Here is a 16577-nt window from a genome sequence, read left to right on the forward strand (position 1 = left end):
ACGTTAATATTTGCAACTGTTTGATCTGGAGTTTGTATCTCAGAAGACATGTTTCTAGGGCCTTGAGAAAAAAGGCAGCAGTAATTTCATTGAGTGCAAGTAAGTAAAACGGAAGAAGAATTTGATCTGGAGATTTGTAAGCAGGAAAGAATTCATACAATTCAGCCAAAATTGTATAATCTTTGAAGTTATTAAAAATCCCTATTTAAGAGTACTTGTCAGACCCTTTCCTATAAATTTTCTTGATGATGCAAATTTTGGACTGTGGTTAGTTAAAAACTTCTTTATGATAAGAATTAAAATGAGCCTAGCTATACAGTCTTGTAGTATAATTTGAAGTCAGGTATTATAATAAATCTCTTTCTTTTGCTTGATTTCTCTTGCTAGGACGACTATGTTGAATGGAAATGGTAATAATGGGCATCCTTGTCTTGTATCAGTTCTTAGGAAAAATGTCTTCATCTTTTTCTTCTTCAGTATAATTCTGGTTCTGGGTTTGCCATCCATACCTTTTATGATTTTGATGTATGTTCCTTCTATGCCTGGTTTTGTGAGGGTTATTATCAGGAAAAGATGTTGGATTTTATTGAATGTTTTTTCTGCAACTATTGAGATGATCATACACTCTTCATCTTTCCTTCTTTTTATGTGGTGAATCACATTATTGATTTGCCTATGTCAAATTATCTCCACATCCCTCAGATAAAGCCCAGTTCATCGTGGTGAATTATTGTTGTAATGTGCTGTTTAATTCATTCGCAAATATTTTGTTGGGGATTTTTGCATGTATGTTCATAAGGGATATTGGTCTATAGTTTTTCTTTGTTGTTGTTGTTGTTGTGTCCTCTTCTGGCTATGGTATCAAGGTGATACTGGCTTCTTAGAATGAGTTAGGGAGGATTCTCTCCTCAATGTTACAAACAGTCTGGTTCAAGGCTTTTATTTGTTGAGATTTTTTTTTAATACTGCCACAATCTTACTATTTGCTATTGATCTATTTAGGATTTCTATTGCTTCCTGATACAGGCTTGTGAGGTTGTGTGTTTCTAGGTATTTATCCATTTCTTCTAAATTTTCTATTCTGTGTGCATAGAGGTCTTTGTAGTATTCGCAGATAATATTTTATATTTCTGTGGTATTAGTTGTAGTGTCTCCTTTTCACTTCTGATGGAAATTATTTGATTGCTTTTTATTCTATTTCTGGTTAATCTAGCTAGTGGAATGTCACTTTTATTTATCTTTACAAAGAAACTACTTTGTGTTTTATTGATCCTTTGTATTTTTTGTTGTTGTTGTTGTTTGTTTCTATTTCATTTATTTGTGCTTCAGCGGGTTGCTTAATTTTCATGACTTTATGTGGATTTGAGATTTTGACATTGGAAATGATTTCTAATTTTTTCCACTGTTGTCTGAGAAGATACTGATATGATTTTGATTTTGATGAATTTGTTGAGATATGTTTTGTAGCCTAAGATATGACCAATCTTAAAAATATCCCATGTGCTGATTAGAAGAAAGTATATTCTGTAGTTTGAGGTCGAGTGTTCTACAAATGCTTGTTAAGTGCATTCATTCTAGAGTGCAATTTAAGTTTATTATTTCTTTATTGATTTTCCAATTTGATGACTTATCCAGTTTTGCCTGTGGGGTGTTCAAGACCCTAGATGTGCAGAACAGGATGTATAGAACAGAATGATCTTTGTAATTATGATGGTGCTGTTTATTTCTCTGTTTAGATCTATCAGAATTTGTTTTATGAATCTGGGAACTCCTATATTAGGTGCATATATGTTTAGTATTATTATGTCTTCTTGTTGAATTGTTCCCTTTACAATTATATAGTGAACATCTTTGTCTTTTTTATCATTGCTGATGTAAAGTCACTTTTATCTGATATGATAATGGCTATACCTGTTTGCTTTTGATTTTCATTTGTATGCAATTTTTTCCCCAACCCTTTTGAGTCTGTGTGAGTCTTTGTGAGTTAGATGGCTTTCTTGGAGACAATATATAATTATGTGGTGATTTTCATTCATTAAGCCAGTCTCAATCTTTTAAGTTGAATATTAAGAGGATTCACATACTCTGTTAGTATTGTTATGTGGGAATAATCTGTTCTGTATGTGCTATTAAATGATATTGTTTTGTTTTCCCTCTGTGCTACTGTTTTATAAGAGCTGTGAACTTTGCTGTGTTTTTATACTGGTGAGTGTCTATTGTTCTATTCAGTAAGTCCCCCAGCAGCAATGGGGTCATGAGACTCCTGCCCATGGGACTGAGAAGAATCCCTGGCCTCACTGCTCCCTTTCTAGTCTAGCAAGTGTTATGGCGAGGCAGTAGCAATGGATCTGACCCCTGGGTAGAGGGAATGCTCTGTTTCTGAGATCTCACAATGGCTACAGCTGCATTACTCAGGATTCACAAGCCAGTACATCCCTCTGTGCTTTCATTCCGGAGGAATGTTGTTGTTTGTTCTCTAGTCAGCTTTGTGTATCAGTTCTGTGGCTGTCTGCAGTAGGTGGTCCCTCCCATAGTTCAAATAGTTATGATCACAGTAGGTGTGTGGAGTCCGGAGATTCTCTTCTCTGTCCAGTACCCACATATGGCCACTATCCCTATGTATCTCTGATCCCACAGGTCAAGCCTCTTCCCTCTCTTTCACTTTGCATGTTTCCTCTTGCATCTTTGATTTGCAATGCTCTCTCTTGGGCAATAAATCTGAAGGTTGATATCCACTTGTCACCTTTAATTCTCTACATGACATTGAGATGTATACAGGCTTCTTCTAGTCTAACATCTTGCCTTACTGAAAATAATTTTGAATCTACACTGGTACTATCTATAAGGTGAGAGTCAAATCAAGCTAAATATTAAAAATGTTAAAGACGTAGCAGTTTTATTATCTTAAAGTATCTACCTGAGATAGATACTTTAAACTGATAAGCTCAGATGAAGATGTCCATATTAAAATTTGAGAATGTTTTAATTTTATTTTACCAGTGATTTTTAAAACTCTTCATTCATTAAAGATTAGTAATGTCACATGGACCTGAAAAGTGTTTAGGGTTATTTACTTAATTTATGACGCATACAATTGCGTGTATAAGTACCATACAGCCTTGATTTAAAACTCTAGCCATGAGATTGGAAAAACTTACTGATCCAAAACAATAACTGCATTCAAACCAGCTGACATTGAGAGGGGAATAAATAAAATTTTTCTAGTCTCACAGAGCGTGAGTCCTCAGTGAGTCTCAGACAGGCTGTTTCCACATTTTGGCAATTGTACATTGAGCTAAATAAACAGTCTAGTACAAGTGTCCTTATGATAAAAGGAATTTTTCTTCTGGGTAGATGCCCAGTAAGGGTATTGCAGGATCAAATGGGAGGTCTAGCTTGAGTGCTTTGAGGTTTCTCCATACTTCCTTCCAGAAAGGTTGTACTAGTTTGCAGGCCCACCAGCAGTGTAAAAGTGTTCCCTTCTCTCCACATCCACGCCAGCATCTGCAGTTTTGAGATTTTGTGATGTGGGCCATTCTCAATGGGGTTAGATGATATCTCAGGGTTGTTTTGATTTGCATTTCTCTAATATATACAGATGATGAACATTTTTTCGTGTGTTTGTTAGCCATTCGTCTGTCCTCTTTAGAGAAAGTTCTATTCATGTCTCTTGCCCATTGATATATGGGATTGTTGGCTTTTTTCATGTGGATTAATTTGAGTTCTCTATAGATCCTAGTTATCAAGCTTTTGTCTGATTGAAAATATGCAAATATCCTTTCCCATTGTGTAGGTTGTCTCTTTGCTTTGGTTATTGTCTCCTTAGCTGTACAGAAGCTTTTCAGTTTAATGAAGTCCCATTTGTTTATTTTTGTTGTTGTTGCAATTGCCATGGCAGTCTTCTTCATGAAGTCTTTCCCCAGGCCAATATCTTCCAGTGTTTTTCCTATGCTTTCTTTGAGGATTTTTATTGTTTCATGCCTTAAATTTAAGTCCTTTATCCATCTTGAATCAATTTTTGTGAGTGGGGAAAGGTGTGGGTCCAGTTTCAGTCTTTTACATGTACACATCCAGTTCTCCAAACACCATTTATTGAATAGGGAGTCTTTCCCCCAACGTATGTTCTTGTTTAGTTTATCAAAGATTAGGTGGTTGTAAGATGTTAGTTTCATTTCTTGGTTTTCAATTTGATTCCAAGTGTCTATGTCTCTGTTTTTGTGCCAGTACCATGCTGTCTTGACCACTGTGGCTTTGTAGTACCGACTAAAATCTGATATGCTGATGCCCCCAGCTTTATTTTTATTACTAAGAAGTGCCTTAGCTATACGGGGTTTTTTCTGGTTTCATACAAAACGCAGAATCATTTTTTCCAAATCTTGTAAGTACGATGTTGGTATTTTGATAGGGATGGCACTGAATAAGTAGATTGCTTTGGGAAGTATAGACATTTTAACAATGTTGATTCTTCCCATCCATGAGCATGATATGTTCTTCCATTCGTTAATATCCTCTGCTATTTCCTTTCTGAGGATTTCACAGTTTTCTTTATAGAGTTCCTTCACCTCCTTCGTTAGGTATATTCCTAGGTATTTCATTTTCTTTGAAACTATGGTGAAGGGAGTTGTGTCCTTAATTAGCTTCTCATCTTGATTGTTATTGGCATATACAAAGGCTACTGACTTGTGGACATTGACTTTATATCCTGAAACATTACTGTATTTTTGATGACTTCTGGGAGTCTTGTGGTTGAGTCTTTGGGGTTCTCTAAGTATAAGATCATGTCGTCAGCAAAGATGGAGAGTTTGACCTCCTCTGCTCCCATTTGGATTCCCTTTATTTCCTTGTCTTGCCTAATTGTATTGGCTAGAACTTCCAGCATTATGTTGAATAGCAAAGGTGACAGAGGACAACCTTGTCTGGTTCCAGTTCTAAGAGGAAAAGCTTTCAGTTTTACTCCATTCAGTAAAATTTTGGCTGTGGGTTTGTCATAGATAGCTTCAATCAGTTTTAGAAATGTGCCACCTATGCCTATATTCTTCAGTGTTCTAATTAGAAAAGGATGCTGGATTTTATCAAATGCTTTTTCTGCGTCTATTGAGAGGATCATGTGATCTTTATTTTTGCCTCTGTTAATATGGTGGATAACGTTTATAGACTTGCGTATGTTAAACCAGCCTTGCATCCCTGGGATGAAGCCTACTTGATCATGATGAATGACTTTTTTGATGATTAGCTGTAATCTATTGGCTAGGATTTTGTTGAGAATTTTTGGATCTACATTCATGAGTGAGATTGGTCTGAAATTCTCTTTTTGTTTGGGTCTTTTCCTGGTTTTGGTATCAGGTTGATGTTTGCTTCATAGAATGTGTTGGGGAAGATTACTTCTTCCTCAATTTTTGGGAATAATTTCTGCAGTACAGGAATAAGCTCTTCCTTGAAGGTTTGATAGAATTCTGGAGTGAAGCCATCTGGACCAGGGCATTTTTTGGTTGGAAGGTTTTTTTATTGTTTCTTTGATCTCAGTGCTTGAAATTGGTCTGTTCAGGAGCTCTATTTCTTCCTGGCTGAGTCTAGGGAGAGGGTGTGATTCCAAATATTGATCCATTTAGTACACATTGTCAAATTCCTGGGCATAGAGTTTCTGGGAGTATTCAGAGATGATCTCTTATATCTCTGTGGGATCAGTTGTTATTTCCCCTTTATCATTTCTGATTGAGGTTACTAGATATTTTACTTTTCTATTCCTCGTTAGTCTGGCCAATGGTTTATCTATTTTATTTATTTTTTCAAAAACCCAACTTCTTGTTTCATTAATTTTTTGACTGATTCTTTTGTTTTCAACTTCATTGATCTCTGATTTGATTTGGGATATTTCTTTTCTCCTACTGAGTTTAGGCTTAGATTGTTCTTCTTTTTCCAATTCCAAAAAATGGCTTGTGAGATTGTTGATGTGCTCTCTTTCTGTTTTTCGAATGTAGGCATCTAAAGCGATGAATTTTCCTCTCAAAACTGCTTTTGCAGTATCCCACAGGTTTTGGTAGCTTGTGTCTTCATTGTTGTTATACTCAAGGAAGTTAATGATTTCCTGTTTTATTTCTTCCTGCACACATGTGTTATTCAACAGAAGATTGTTTAATTTCCATGCCTTTGTGTGGGGTCGAGCATTTTTATTAGAGTTGAGTTCCACCTTTAGTGCCTTATGGTCTGAGAAGATACAAGGTAAAATTTTAATTCTTTTGATTCTGTTGATATTTGTTTTGTGTCCCAGGTTGTGATCAATTTTGGAGAATGTTCCATGGGGTGATGAGAAGAATGTATATTCTTTATCTTTCGGGTGGAGTGTTCTATATGCGTCTATCAAGCACAGTTGTTCTAGGGTCTCATTTAAATCTTTTATATCTTTGTTTAATTTCTGTTTAGAGGATCTGTCCAGCTCTGTAAGAGGAGTGTTAAAGTCCCCTGTTATTATGGTATTATCAGATATCATATTGCTCAGACAGAGTAAGGTCTGTTTCAAGAATCTGGGAGCATTTAAATTGGGTGCATAAATATTTAGAATTGAAATGTCTTCTTGTTGTATTTTTCCCTTGACCAATATAAAGTGACCAGCTTTGTTTTTTTTGACTTTAGTTGCTTTAAATCCACATGTATCTGAAAATAAGATCGCAACTCCTCTTTTCTTCTGAATTCCATTTGCCTGAAAAATTGTCTTCCAACCCTTGACTCAGAGCTTTAATTTGTCTTTTGAAGCCAGGTGTGTTTCTTGCAGACAGCAAATGGATGGCTTGTGTTTTTTAATCCAGTCAACCAATCTATGTCTCTTCAGTGGGGAATTCAAGCCATTAACATTTATTGAGATAATTGATAAGTGTGGTAGAATTGTATTCGTCTTATTTTGTGAGCGTCCATTGCTTAGTTTTATCTTTTGCATCAGTGTGGAGGTTAGGTTCTGTCCTTTAATTTCTGAGTTCTTACTTTTCTACTGATCCATATTGGTGGTCAGTGTGCAGTACAGGTTCAAGTATTTCCTGTAGAGATGGTCTTGTTGTGGCGAATTTCCTCAATGTTTGTATATCCGTAGATTATTTGATTTCTCCATCAATTTTTAAGCTTAGATTAGCAGGGTACATCATTCTGGGCTGGAATTGTTCTGTTTAAGTAGTTTAAAGGTAGATGACCATTGTTTTCTTGCTTGGAAAGTTTCATTAAGAAGTCTGCGTTCACTCTGATGGATTTGCCTCTATAGGTCAACTGTCACTTACTGCTGGCAGTTTGCAGAATCTTTTGTTTTGTCTTGAATTTGGACAGGTTCATCACAATGTGTCTTGGAGAAGCTCGGTTAGAGTAGAGGTGATCTGGGGTCTGATATCCCTCTGAAAGCAGTGTGTCAGGGTCTTTGGTGATATTTGGGAATTTTTCTTTGATAATATTCTCTAGTATGGCTTCCATTCTTCTGGGGCAGTCTTTTTCCCCTTCTGGAATTCCTATAACTCGTATGTTGGAATGCTTCATAAAGTCCTATAATTCTGACAGTGAATGTTCTGCTTTCTCTCTCTTCTTTTCTGACTCTTTTACTATCTGAGTAATCTCAAGAACTTTGTCTTCTACCTCTGAAATTCTTTCTTCTGCATGGTCTAACCTGTTGCTGATACATTCCATTGCATCTTTAAATTCCCTAATTGACTGTTTCAGTTCCTTCAGCTCTGCTATATCCTTTTTATATTTTTTCATATCGTTCATCTCTGATTTGATTCTGTTTTTGGATTTCCTTTTGGTTATTTTCCACTTTATTAGCAGTTTCCTTCATTGTTTCCATCATTTCTTTCATTGTTTTCAACATGTGTATTCTAAATTCCCTTTCTGTCATTCCTAACATTTCTTTGAAGATGGAATCTTCTGCAGTAGCTACCTCGTGGTCCCTTGGTGGGGTTGTTCTGGACTGGTTCTTCATATTGCCTGGAGTTTTCTGATGATTCTTCCTCATGAGTGACTTCTTTTATCTGTTTCCTTGCCTTAATTTTCCTTTGACTTCCTCTTGCTCTTTAAGTTCTTGTGCCTGTGGACTAAGGGTTACAGGACCAGAAGGGTGAGAACGATGAAGAGCAAAAAGGAATGAAAGGAAGGAGGACCAAGTGATAAGAAAAAAAATGAAAAATGGAGAAAGGAGAGGGGGTGGGTAAAATCAATATTGACAAAAAGAACAGAGGCACAGAAAGAGGGAGACAGAACAATATAGGTGTACGGTAGGGTACTTTGACACAACCTTAAAAAAAACCCACCTTCTGGGGTGCCCAGTTGGGTGGGTCCCTTGAGGTCAGCAGCTCTTGCTAACTTGATCACAGTACCCCACCTCCACCAAGTAGAGAGGAAAGACAAAAATGCAATAAATCAAACCAAAACAAGCAAACAGAAAACTTTATGGGATAAAATTGGGTGAAAAACCAAATAATAGCAGTATAAACAGTAGCAAAAATGAAGTTCTAGTTATTGAAAAAGGCAGCAATCGGAAATTATAATTAAACTAGAAAAATTGAGAAAGAAAAAGGATCTGTATGGAAAAGGTTGAAATTAAAAAACAAAACAACATCAACAACATCATAATAAACAAAAATAACAACCAAACCAAAAAAAAAAAAAGAAGCACAACCAAAAACAAAGCATTATGTATATGTTATTGAATATTGTCTGGGCAACACGTGGTCTTCTGGGGTATGAGATGTTAATCACAGTTCTGATACGACTGGAGGCTGCTGATTTCTCAAACCCCAGCAGGCAGACACCCTAAATCTCTCTTCATCCCACTTAAAAGGCACTTTGAACTTGTTCACTTGCTGAGAAGAAGCTTTCCCAGGAAAGTGCTTGTCACTGGAATCACTGCTGAAGTGGCTATCCACTTACCCAGTGTGCCAAAACTGGTCTCACTCTGCCCCTGAGGGTTAGGGCTGCAAGGCGGCTCAGACCCCACCCTTAGGCTACTTGGTTGCTGGGTTACCAGCTCCCACCCAATTCTTGCTCTGCGACCCTGAGGGCGGAGCTTGCTGGGGCAGATCACTCACAGTGGCTCCCTGTGACCCACAGCCAAACACTATTAGCTCCGTCTGGCTCAGCGGCTCAGACTGGGGCCCTAGACAAAGGCCAAAGTTCTCCGCCCTCCCACTCAGGCTCTCCCCAAGGCAGTTCAACTGAGTGCCAAGTCCAAGGACACCAAAACAGTTCACACATAAGGCCTTTCTGGTTTGCAGTCTTGCTGCTACTGAACTTACAGTTGTGGGTGGGTTTAGACAAATCGAACACACACGACCACTTGCCGTTTTTCCACTGTTTTAGTCCTCCTCTGGGGGTCCAGAAGTCTCTTGCTGACTCCCTGCATCCTCACAGGGGTTATGATAGGCAGATCCCACCAGCCAGAGATGCCTGGAGTCCTATCTCCCCAGACTCACGGTGCCCAGATGCAAGGAAGCTGTTACTCAGCCACCATTTTGCTCCACCTCCTCAGTCTTCTTCTTTATATCTTTAGTTAAATTGTCTGGCCCATGGGCACATTTCTCATTGGTCAGTTGGAATCAAGCTGGAGAAGTGGGCTTGGGCTTTTACAGAAGCAGAAGCAAGCATTAGTTTCCAGGTCCCAGAAATTTTAAGGTTCTACGAATTTCTGAGAGCTGAGTTACCATGAGGAGGACCTTGCAGGTGTATCATTGGGGCCTCCTTAAAACCAGTTCTCTTAGACCTCACTTTTTCTGGGTATCCTCTCTAAATTACATTTACAATGATTCTATTTTCAAATAACATCATATTCACAGATTGTGGACAGATGTGAATTTATGGGAAAATACCACTTGAACCAATGATACAGGATTCCCCCACTTAGGGCTGGACATGGACTCCCCCATTTTTTAGGCCTGGCTTAGCTCAAAATTAGTCTCATCACAGACCTTCATCTCTAGGCAAAAACAGGGGCCTTTATAGGCCACGCCCTCTGGGCTTTAGCAAAGTCATGAACAAAGCACCCTGGTGCATTCTGAGCAGTTCCTCCTTGATAGGAGCACAAACCCTAATTCTTTGCCTGAGGGAAAAACTTCAATTACCCCATTTCTGTGTTAATTTTAGGATTTTTTTTTTTTGCCTGCAGACCTCTGGACAATTATGGCATACTTCCCTGCAACCCCCTGACCTCAGGATAAGATTAAAATCCCCTAGACTGATTACTTAGGGGGCGGGGGTTGGATTCCCTCTTGGATTCTCCCTTCCGCTGTCAGACATTCTGTTCTTATACTTTTCCCTCCTCTTCTGTTCATCAATCTTTCCATCAATAAACTCTGTCTTATTCCTCATATGTGTGGTCTGAGTTTCATACTTTAAACCTTCAGATTAAAAGAACCTGACCCTCAACACAGAAAAATTCTGACTACACCAATAAAGAGACCCTGGAATACTAGATATTGTGGAGTTTAACTGAGAAGAAAGTTAAGTTGTCAGTTCTGGGAAAATCTGAGTGGGGCTGGGCTCCGGTTCTCAAACCTGTAATCCTGGCACTCTGGGAGGTCAAGGCAGGTGGATCACTTGAGCGCAAGAGTTCAAGACCAGCCTGATAAAGAGGGAGACCCCATCTCTAAAAAAAAAAAAAAAAATCAAATGTTGTGGTGGGCACCTGTAGTCCCAGCTACTTTGGAGGCTGAGGCAAGAGAATAACTTGAGCCCAAGGTTGCTCCCAGCTGTGAGGACATGGCACTCTACCAAGGACAACAAAGTGAGACTCTGTTTCATAAAAAAATCTGACTGGGTGGCTGCTATTGAGTCACTTAGCTCATCTTGAAGAATGATATTAGCTATTAAGATCCTAGAGTCACCTGTAGCGATTGATTGGGCGGGAATGTAGAATTGGCCTAAATGTTGGACATGATAATGTAGACACTTTTAATCTGCCTCCAACCACCACATTTACACAAATACATAAAAGGCCTTTATTAATAGATGACACATTTTATCTCAGAATAAGAGATCATTGTCAGTAAAGTATTTCTCAGAGAGGAGGCATCTATATAATGATGAGAGTGATGATAACAGATCTTGTCCTAAGAAAAGAGTTTGATATGAAGTAGTAGTTAGGATGAGAGTTTAAAAGTTATTGATGATGTATAGAAAGCAAGGATGGAAGCAAAGGATATAGAAGGGGAGAACTGGCAGTAGTGGCAGGGGTGGAGGTAAGGGTACATACAGGAACAATAAAAATCACTACCATTACTATGTGACAAGCACTGCTTTACGTGTTTTACAGGTATTATTTCATGTTATATTTGCCAAACATTTTTAAATTAAATGTTAATATTATTTTTATTTTACTTTATGTATATGTTGTCTCTTTCATTTCACACATTCATAAGATTAGCAGATGTGAAAACCAATTTGTAAATACACATAAAATCTGTAACAGCCTCATGAAATTTGTTCTCAAGGAAAAGGAAGCTTTCAGATTAGTCCAAACCAAAGAATTTCTCAATATATTTTCATATTTTGATGAGAAACATCTGTTGTACCAGTCACTATGCTGTTAAAAAGATACAACCATGAATAAGGAAATGTCCCATACTATCTATCAATTCCATGCGAATCTCAAATCTGTGGAATCTATTTCATTTCCATTGTCCCTGATGTCCTTACTCCCCTCCTTGTCCCAGTAAAATTCTCTGGTTAATAGTAATAATCAACTTTTTGTATAGTCCCTTGAATTATTTTCCCTTGCTAGTTTTGTTCTGTGTTTGACAGAACTAGAGAAATTTCAGGTTTCAAATATAAGAGATAAAATGAAATGTTTGGTGTGACGTTTTTGTGTAGGCATGAAAACTAAATGTTAATTCTAACAACTACAACATAGTTGCAAGTGTAAACTGAGTTTAAATATGAGATAAAAAAATGACCAAAATTGTACAGTTAAGAGTTGTGCATTTCATTGCATGTAAGTTTTGCCTGAAAAAATAGTAGGCTTGGTTTTTGTTTTGTTTTGTTTTTGTTTGTTTGGGTTTATTTTTTTGAAACTCTTTGTTGCCCTCAGTAAAGTACCATGGCATCACAGTTCAGAACAACTTCAAATTCTTGGGCCCAAGTGATTCTCTTGCCTCAGCCTCCCTAGTAGCTGGGACTACAGGTGCTTAACCCAACACCTGGCTATTTTTAGAGACTCCATCTCACTCTTGCTCAGGGCTTGTCTCGCACTCCTGAGTTCAAGCAATACACCTGCCTTGGCTTCCTAGAGTGCTGGAATTACAGGCATGAGCCACTGTGCCTGACCTGTAGGTTTGGTTTTTGCAATGCTATGAGTTAATGATTTTTTTTTCAAGTTTTTACTATAACTTTTATTTTTTTTAAGTTAATATATGCAGTATAGGAAACTGAAAAACACAGGAAGCAGAGAACAAAGTCATCCACAATCACAAGCAGTTTTGTTTGACACATCCTTCCAGATCCCGAGTGTACACACACAATACCCGATTTCCTGGGATTGAGATTGCACATTATGTGTCATGCTTTTTCACACATCATGAATATCTACCAATACCAATCTCAAAGCTCTAGGAGTATTTTGATAACCAAGAATATACTACACCAACTCAATCTGTTAGGAAAGAGTGTAATCCTGCCTTTCTTGGGACGAAAATTTCATAGAAGACAAAAATGGCAACAAGCCTCTGGATAAAAGTACTGGCAGAGTTCCGATTAAAATACTGCATTCCAAAAAAAAAAATTACTGCATTCCCTTAATGCTCACTTTAAAATGAAACATAAAGCAAAAGTACACTAAGTATAATGTTTATAATTATCAGATGTATACCATTAAAATATTAGCAAGAAGGCATGTTTCCACTGAATGACTTAATCTATATATTTTTATAGTATAGCCAAAAGGGATGCACATGCATCGGTGGCTACCGTCAAAACGTAATGTGAACACACCTGCACACACCTCCCCTATCAGGCTTCCTTCTGCCCCTCTGCTGCCAGCCTATCACAGCTCAGAGGTGGTTTAACAAGTCCACGTCCAAGATGCATCTTTTCTATCAATTATAACAAAAAGAGACTCACAAAATGGCTAATTCACTAATTCTACTTTTTATCATACAATGTCACCTCAGGACATGTCCAAAGCTTTGATGTTGCAAAATAATGAACTCTGTCTACAACAAACACAGATACTTTACTAAAAATGCACATATAGACCTATGGTTATAATCTAAAACCATCTTCTAGATATGGAGATATCTAGAAAGAGCCCTTCCCTTCACCTTTCCTCTTCTCCTTCCCCTGCTCCAGGGACTAAATATAGGAATAGGTCTAGCTCCAAGAAGTGGATTAACAGGGGTCACTCCTTGCAGACATTCCTTCCTAAAAAATAACAAAGGACATATATAAAGGGATTGTTTTATTTTACTACCTCTATTTTAACATACTTTGAGCATTAAGATCTGCTTATCCTCTAATACACAGCAATATTAACTAAAATGCACATAAAGAACAACGGCTAAGTCAGCAGTTCTCAACCTGTGGGTCGCAACCCACAGGAACTGCATTAAAGGGCTGCAGCATTAGGAAGGTTGAGAACCACTGAGGTAAGCAATCTGAACTAGTCTAACTCACTGGCACAGAGCCCTTCTCTGCATACTTTCTCCTCCTTTCCCCCCACCTCCCAGTGACGGCATACTCTCCAAGACATCAAGTTTAACAATTCCATTCCCTAAATGAGTTAATGATTTTAAAAATTTTAAAAATTGCTTAAACAAATGGATATATGTATTGATGGCAATAGGAGTAGTATTTTAAGGAGAATTACAAATATGAAAAGGAATATTGGTTTTGGATAGCATTTTTCCAGTTTTATTGAGATATAATTAACAAATAACAATTGTATATATTTAAGGTATAAACATGTTAAACTTTTACATTATGCAATAATTACCACAATCAAGATAATTAACATGTCCTTCACCTCACATGGTTACTTGTTTTGTGGTGGAACATTTAAGATCTACTCTTTCAGCAAATTTGAAATATTCAATACAGTGTTATTAAATATAGTCACCATGATGGATATTGGATCTTTAATTTGTTTTTTTCGTGCATGACTGAAAATTTGTACCCTTTGACCAAAATCTTCTCATTTCCCTCACCCCTAACCACTGAAAAGCACTCTTCCACTCTCTTGTTTCCTTTATAAAGTCCATGTATTATGTAAGATCAAGAAGTATTTGTCTTTTCTGTGTCTGGCTTATTTCACTTTTCATATTATTCTCCAACTTTATCCATGTTATCACATCAGCATACAATAGTCAAAATATTGGCTGCTTTGGGACCTTGTGATGTAGCCTATCCGCACTGGGCTTAGATGACATCTGAATGTGGTTTTGATTTGCACTTCCCTAATAATTAGAAATGATGAGCATTTTTTCATGAGTTTGTTCAACTTTCACCTCTCCTCATGAGGAGATTCTATTCTCGTTTCTCAACCAGTTTTAAATAGTGTTGTTTGAACTTTTTTTGCTTGAGTTCTTTATAGATTGTGGTTATTAATCCTTTTTTCATATTTGTAGCATGCAGATTATCTTCTCCCACTCTGAAAGTTGTCTCTTTGTTTTCTTAATTACATACTTAGCTGTGCGGAAACTTTTTAACTTGATCAGATCTCATTTATTTTTGTTGTTGCAGTGATTGCCTTTGTGCTCTTCATAAAATTTCTCCCAAGACTGATATTATTAAGAGTGTTTCCCCCACTTTCTTCTAGAGCAGTGGTTCTCAATCTTCCTAATGCCTCCTAATGCCATGACCCTTTAATACAGTTCCTCATGTTATGGTGACCCCCAAACATAAAATTATTTTCATTGCTACTTCATAACTGTAATTTTGCTACTGTTATGAATCATAACATAAATATCTGATATGCAGGATGCATTTTCATTGTTACAAAGGGGTCGAGACCCACAGGTTGAGAACCGCTGTTCTAGAGTTTTTGTAGTTTTGTGTCTTTACTTCACATTTCCATTATTACTAGTGATATTGAAATTTTTTTTATATTTGTGGCCTTTGTAAGTCTTCTTCTGAGACATGTTCATTCAAGTTCTCTGCCCATGTTTTTTGTACTTCAAAATATTAAGAATGTATAGTTGTTTTTGTTATTTGGATGGATCGAATAATACTGAAATCAGAGCTTTTGTTATTTGTTTCCTTGCTATTAAGTTGAGTTCCTTATGTATTGTATGTATATTAACCCCTTCTCACATGTATATAAAGTTTGCAAATATTCTCTCCCATACTGTAGATTGTCTCTTCACTATGTTGATTTTTCTTTTGCTGTGCACAAGCTTTTTAGTTTGATGCATTATAATTCTACATGTTTATTTTTCCTTTTGTTGTTGTGCTTTGGGGATCATATCCAAATAAAGTATTGCCAAGATCTATGTCAAGACGTTTTTTTTTTTCCTGTTTTCTCTTAGAAGGTTTTCAGATCTTACTTTTAAGTTTTTAATCCATTTTGACTTGATTTTTTTTTTTTTTTTTTTTTGTAGAGACAGTCTTATTTTATCCCCCTTGGTAGAGTGCCATGGCATCACACAGTTCACAGCAACCTCCATCTCCTGGGCTTAGGTGATTCCCTTGCCTCAGCCTCCAAAGTAGCTGGGACTACAGGCACCTACCACAGCTCCCGGCTATTTTTTTGTTTCAGTTTGGCCAGGGCTGGGTTTGAATCTACCACCCTCAGTATATGGGGCCGGTGCTCTGCCACAGGCGCCATCTGACTTGATATTTTTTATATATGGTGTAAGATAATGGTTCAATTTTATTTTTCTCCATGTGGATACACAGTTTTTCTGCATCATTTATTGATTAAACTATCTTTTTTCCTCTGTGTTTATGTCAGTACCACAGTTTTTGTTACTATGGCTTGGTAATATATTTTTAAAATCTATAAATGTAATACTTCCAGCTTTGCTATACTTGCTCAAAATCACTTTGTTTGTTCTGGATTTTTTGTGACTCCATATGAATTTCAGAATTTGTTTTCATTTCTATGAAAATATGCCATGAGAATATTGATAGAGATTACAACAAATTTGTAGAATACTTTGAGTAGTATGGACATTTTGACAATGGTGATTCTTCCAATCAATGAACATGGAAATATGTGCCCATTTATGTGTCCTCTACAACTTTTCATTTATATTTTACATTTTCCCATGTTCTTAAATATTTTATTGATTTTGATGCAATTATAATGGGATTATTTTTTTAATTTTGGCGGTACAGTTTATTGTTAGTACATAGAAATGCAACTGAATTTTGAATTTTCAGTATGTATCCTGCAACTTTATTGAATTTATTTTTTAGTTCTAATAGATATTGTGTGGAGGGGGCGGGGGGTTTCTAGGGGTTTCCATATATAAAATCACATCATTTCCAAACAGCCAATTTTACCATTTTTTCTGATTTGTATTCTGTTTCTATTTCTTCTTGCTTAATTCTTCTGGCTAGAACTTCCAGTACTATATTGATTAGAAGGAACAAGAGAGAGTACCCTTGCCTATTCCCTTATT

Source organism: Nycticebus coucang, chromosome X (assembly GCF_027406575.1).
Source record: "Nycticebus coucang isolate mNycCou1 chromosome X, mNycCou1.pri, whole genome shotgun sequence".
In the NCBI taxonomy this organism is placed as follows: domain Eukaryota; kingdom Metazoa; phylum Chordata; class Mammalia; order Primates; family Lorisidae; genus Nycticebus; species Nycticebus coucang.